The sequence below is a fragment of the Pseudopodoces humilis genome, chromosome 3 (assembly GCF_049639895.1).
Source record: "Pseudopodoces humilis isolate 2021_Gansu_Grassland_sample_001 chromosome 3, ASM4963989v1, whole genome shotgun sequence".
Classification (NCBI taxonomy): domain Eukaryota; kingdom Metazoa; phylum Chordata; class Aves; order Passeriformes; family Paridae; genus Pseudopodoces; species Pseudopodoces humilis.
The window spans coordinates 83298645-83304891 of NC_142202.1; positions in this window are offsets into that span (position 1 = coordinate 83298645).

Genomic DNA, 6247 nt, shown 5'->3' on the forward strand with positions numbered 1-6247 from the left:
TCTCTGCACAGGTGGCTTTGGCCAACTGCATAACTAAAAGAATAATACCTGGATGGATTTGTTGGAAAAAGGTTTGGGAAGTGGGGATGAACATTGATGCCTACAAAGAAGAGAAACCCCATGGCACACTGAACTATACTACACAGAATCTGAAGTAATTAGTCTGCTCTATGCAGTGCTGGTAAGGCTTCTGCTGCCATCATACGCCAGGGTTACACTCAATATGTGGACCAAATGATGGGCATCTGGAAGGCAGCATAAGGGAAGATCAACATGTTTAAAAAGCTCACATCTTTTCCTGCCCACAGGGATTAAGAAGAATTTTGAAAGGAGTAATTGTTCAAATAGTCCAAATTATAAAAATCCTGTAATGAGCTATGCAGTAAATACACGTTTGTGTGAGCAACAAAAGCAGAATGTGCTGCTGTTCTTGTTTTTGCACTGGGATGTGTCCAATGTCCTGGGATCCGCAGCAAGCTGTGAATGAACTGTGGTGCCGGCGGCAGCCCTGGTAGGAGAGCACGGGGAGAGCAACGAGAAAGTTTCTACAGAACAATCACTATTTATAATCAGAGCCTTGAAATGTTATTTAAATGAATGCCATCAAATGGCAAAACCGTGTTCTGGCAGAGCTGTGTGCAGTAACCCCGGGATGTCCCTGGAGCGCGCAGCCGGAGCAGGCGGGAGAGCGGCTGGCGCTGTGCGGCTGCCGGGCGCTCAAAGGGAGGCGTCCGCGATCCACGAGCTGCCAGCGTTCCGGGAGCTCTGCTGCTGCAGTACCAGGAAACCAAGCAAAACCCACCGTCAGCTGCTCAGCACCATTTTATGTGACTGCATTAGAACGCTGGCAGGGAAATTCCTATCTACCGTGCAGCCTATACATGTATTTCATTGCAGGCTCAACCACATCACAAATTGTGAGAGGTAAACTGGGTGCCTCTATTGCCTATACTGCCTCTCTCTAGGAAAATAAAAAAAGAGAGCTATGTATCTTCCCTATTGCTAAAATATCTGAAGATCTTAACTTCAGTTTCTCTATGGGTATTATATGGTAGCAGAAAATAAAATATGCAACATCCATTACTCCTTGCTAACGTGAAAAAAGTTGTAACTATAAAGGAATAAAATTCTCACTAATATGAAGTCATGGGCTTCTAGCAGTTAACACCCTCAGCTTAGAAGTGAGCCAGCTTTGTCGAAATGAAAAAAAAAAATTCTTCATGCAACTAGAAGAGAAATTAGTATTCAAATAAGAATCAGGTGAAACAGAAAAACTAAATCCTCAGTACTGCAGTTCCAGGTTCCACAATCCTTTCTGAGACTCCAGATGTACAGACCACGTTTTACTTTCTCCATTTGGAAGGTAGCTCAGAATATCAACTCTTAGAATGGTGCCCTGGGCTACATTTTCTTGGCTGCTGAATACATGCATAGATCCAATTAGCCTGACACACACAAAAATTTCCCCTGTAAAAGTCTGAGTACTAATAATACCACTATAACACAGCTTTGACTTCCTAAAAGATACAGTGAAAAAGTTCAGAAACTCTCAGAAATAAAAAGAAAGCCCCAGGGAGATCCCTAAGCGTATGATCTTCATTGTACTTTTTTCTTTTTCCAGATCCCAGAGTAAAAATACCACTTTTCTAATGTTGCTGACCTTAGCTATCACTGCTCTGAACTATGAGAATGCATAATGAATTTTTGTTTTTTGGCATTTTTCATACTGTGCTGTTGCTCCTTACTCTCCCATTCTTTCTCAATTCTTTTAAATATCAGAACTGGATGTTAACCTTCACAGTTGCTAGGGTGAATCAGACTTTCAGAGGCAAAATCAATCTGATCAACCTGACTTGACCCTAAATAAGGTATTTAGGGGATGAGTAAGTCAGAATTAATGTATCTTTTCATGTGCATGCTTGTGCGATTATTTTTTTAAAGAAGTTCCTTTTAGCAATAACACCACCTTCGCTAATCTTACTTGCCTGAGCCTTTCCACTTATTTTTTCAGTACTCAGTCAATTCTGCTGTAAAAATAATGGCTTGTCCAGAAACACCATCTGAGGAGAATCTCTTGGCTGGACTGTAATTTTTCTGAATGTAAGTATTCACAGAATCACAGAATTCACTAGGCTGGAAAAGACTTTTAGGGTCACCAAGTCCAGCCCATATCCAAGCCTTCAAACTCAGACAGCAACACATACAGTCTATGATACTTGTTTTGGTCTTGCCTCAGTATTTTTGAAGAGTTGTAATTCACAGGTTTTCGATTAGACTAACTGAACACAGTGTCCCCCAAAACATCTAAAGCTAAAAGCTCACTTTTACCTATTTCCTCAAAAATATGCATCCTCGACAAAAGTGGTCATTGGCTGGGATTCCTGTTTATAAATGTTGTGACAAGCCAAATTCATTCTCGGGGGGCTGGGGAGGTACTTGAGGAAAGGTGTTATCCCACTGTGTCCCCAGTCAGGCAGTTCTGAGTTTAGATCCTCAGAGAAAACCAATGTCTGTATACAGGTCACTAAGATCTCAAAACATTCACTCCCATTGCATATAGCCTGCTGAGTCCTAGAGAAAGCTGCCAAAGAGAGATTAATTTGTCCTTTGCTTATGTGTTTCCTTCTTTGAGTTCCCAATTCACAAGTCTGAACTTTCTGAAACATAAGGATCTTTTGCATTTTCAGTCTGGTTTATCAGGTGCAATATTATCATCTTCCTTCTGCCTCCATGGTATTTTATTCTTTTATTATTATGTTAACCCACTTTAGTATTTTCATTCATGAAAATGTATGTCCCTTGCCTAATTTGGTCTCTGCTGTCTGCAAGAAAAGGCAAGATGCTGTCTGGAGGACATGGAAATAAGTTGGAAAGTGATGATGAGGTAAGATTCAGTAATATTTCAGCTTTAAGTATACCAGAACATGGAAGGAGTTACAATAAAAAAAGACCACAGGAGGCTTGGAGTTTTAAAGCTACCTGAGTTAAGGTTTCCTAAAGAAAATTGTTGCAAACTAAGTATGAAATTTACAAGGTCATAGTATTGCTTTGAAAGCATATTTCAGCACAAGCACTTTCCTCGTGAACTACATGTTTGACTGCTAACAAAGTTGTAAAATAAGAGAGAAATAGAGTGTCTTGTGATATGTCAATCTAATAAAATGGTATCCTTTACCTTAGAGATGGTGGAATAGCTCACTTGAGGCTGCCTGTGAAGCTCAACCAGAGATACAGTTCCCTGTGATTTAACCAGGAGCAGCAGAAGAATGTTTTCCTTGAAAGGAGCAGTAAGATGTTCAATGGAGGTACTTAAAATGTACTAATTGAGTTAAGCATTTTGTAGAGGACTTCTCAGGCCCAAAGAGACATAGTCCAGTTTTAACAATATTTGAAACAGCAGAAAAAGAATTTAATACTTTTAGATGGCTGCCTTATTTTTCTATGGAAGATTTTCCCTTTTAGCCAAGAAATCTGGGCTGTGCAGGATCTGAAGTACGTGATCTGTCCAAAATGTTCCTTTTGACAGATTGATTCTTCTAAGACTTTCTATGCAAATCTTATGGTGTCATCCTCATCTGTAACATGATTCATAGATATTTGGAGATACTTTTGGGAATAAAAGAGTTTGAGGGAGATTCAGTGCTGTTAGACTTTATTGCAGGTATTAAGACAGTTTGCTCCAAGTAACTGTGAGCGGCTTCTGTTCCTACAGGGTTCCAAAGAAAAGCTTGTGATTCCATCAGGACCTTTAAGTTACTAATGTGTTCTTAATAATAATTGAGTTATATATGTTTATGTAATATAAAGATTGTTCTACATTGTTTCATCTCAACATGAACACTTACTCTGGATGACTAATGCTCTGGGTCCTGAAGTTTATAATGGAAAGGCTGACACACAGTCTTATCTATCATAGCACTATGCAAAAGGGAATTATATAATTAAAGCATTATAATGATCTCTATTGCTCAGTGGGCAGTTACAAGTCACACAGGAGTCAGGCCAACTGTGTTATCAAGGTTTATTCAGTCATCTCTTAGGAGCAGCGGGCACATTTTGCTAAATATAGTGTGGTGTGCTAATAAGTGCTCTGTGTGGAGCATTGCACTGGGATCACTGCCACAGAGCTGGAGTGCAGTGCACAGGATGTTAGCCCATCTCCCTTTGGCTGAGATTTTCAGAAAGAAGTGCTTAAACTTAAGACTGCTAAATCCATACTCTGATATTTACATAAATAGCCTGATTTTTCAGAAAAGCAATACCAAGAAATTCTCTTCCATTAAAATAATAAAATAGAAAAAATACTTACAACAAGAAAAGGTGTTATTATTCCTGGAAATAGTGCTCCTATGTATGAGTAGATTTCTGGGAAAAGAAGGGAACCACAACTTTTGATTTCCCCGTCTTTATTAATTGTGGGATGTAAATGCAGTTTCTGAAAGAAAGTCACAAAATGGGTGTGGTGCAGGACAGACCTCAATACTATGGCTGGCCTGTATATGATGTATTTTACAGCATTAGGCAGGAATCTCTGTCTCAATCTGTACCTCTCTGTTTGGGTCTGAGATCCAAAGCAGAAAAACAGATGAGTAGGACCTGAAAATCACATCTTTTGATCAACTCCAGGCCCAATTATTGATCTTTTATTTAATTTATTGATTATTCCAGTTCCTGGTAAATAGATATTTACATGAGCAGATGACAAAGCTTTGCACCAGCAGAAGGCTTCACTGGCTAAAATACCGGAGATGAAAAGTGCTTGATCCAGTGCTTCAGCTGGGGTGCCCAACACCATCTCAGGTTATACTTGAGGCATTTGCTTGGGGCTAGAAAATACAACAGAGGACTTGCAGGAGACTCATACACTTGCATTTCAGCTAAGAGGAACTATCAGGCAGCCTGTAACACCCAGAACAGCACCAGGGGGTTGCCTCTGCCTCATGGGTGGTCCAGAAGGGTTTGAGATGTGTCAGCATATGTGGATCCTTGTCTGTATCTGGCAGCTCTACAAGAGATCTCTGATGCTGCGGTACACTCAAATGGCTCTAGAGCCCACTGATAGCAACTGATCCAAACCCCACGGATGGTGGGTGGCCAAACTGCTCAGGCACTGCTGAGTTCAGTAACTCAGGTCTTCAGCCACTGCAGAAGTTTAGATGCTGGGCTCATGTGCAGGCACCCAATGTACCATAACCCAGAGCCAAATGCCACCTGAGGTGACCATGCAGGACAGAGCAGTGGGCACATCCAATGTTCCTAAAGAGCAAAGCTGCAATGGTAGGGCGTGTGTCAAGGAGTACGTGTCCCCTGTCTGCCTTCTCAACCGCTCTGGAGGTTAGAAAAACAGACTTTGGAGTTTTTATTAGAAAATAAGGTCCCAACAGCTACTCCTAGCATAAAGGGACCTCATCTTGCAGCAGCTGTTCTTAACTGGGGAAGAAGATCATGATGTAGTAAAGCCCCATGTGTGATTTGCCTTAAACAGGAAATCCTCTAAATACATTTCAAAGGGCACTGGGCAGAGGGTAAAGGAACAACAGATCAGATTTTCCAAAAGCCTATTTGTTTAAAAATCCTAAGCAGATACATGAATTAGTTTATTTATTTTTTGCTTTTGTTAAACAAATAAGACACATTGGAGCTAGTAGCAAACACATTTCCCTGGATAAAAAAATACATGCAGAAATCAAGACAATGACAAACTCAAGACATGTTCACTAAACTGGGCTGACTAAAAGCTAACACAGTAGTGAGGCCAGCTGGAGAGCATCCAAGAAATCGGAGGAAAGGGCGTATGAGAAGAGATATTTTAACAGCTTCAAGTGAAGCCTCTCAGCAGGCTGTAGAGGTGTTGATACCCAAGAGAGAGACCCAGCTCCAACAGGTGAAAAAGGCTTTCAGCAGAGAGTACATGGAAGTTATCAAGTATCCTTTAAAAGCAGAAACAAAAGCCAATAGTTTTCTGTTTACACAACAGAGTGCTTCTGATACTGAAGCACAGGGTAACATCTATTTATAATCCAAATTAATTTTGTCTTCTGGTATTTGGAACTGTCCATATTCAACATATTGGGAAGCAGCAGCCACAAGGCTGCATTAAGAAATACTGATTTAGATCTGCATTGTTTAGTCCATGTATTTTCCTCCTTAGTCACTTGCCAATTATAATTTTTGCAAAAGAAGCAAGTTTCTTTTTCAAAGCGGATTCATGTGGAGTCCATAAGTGTTGTGACAGGTGATACCTAGG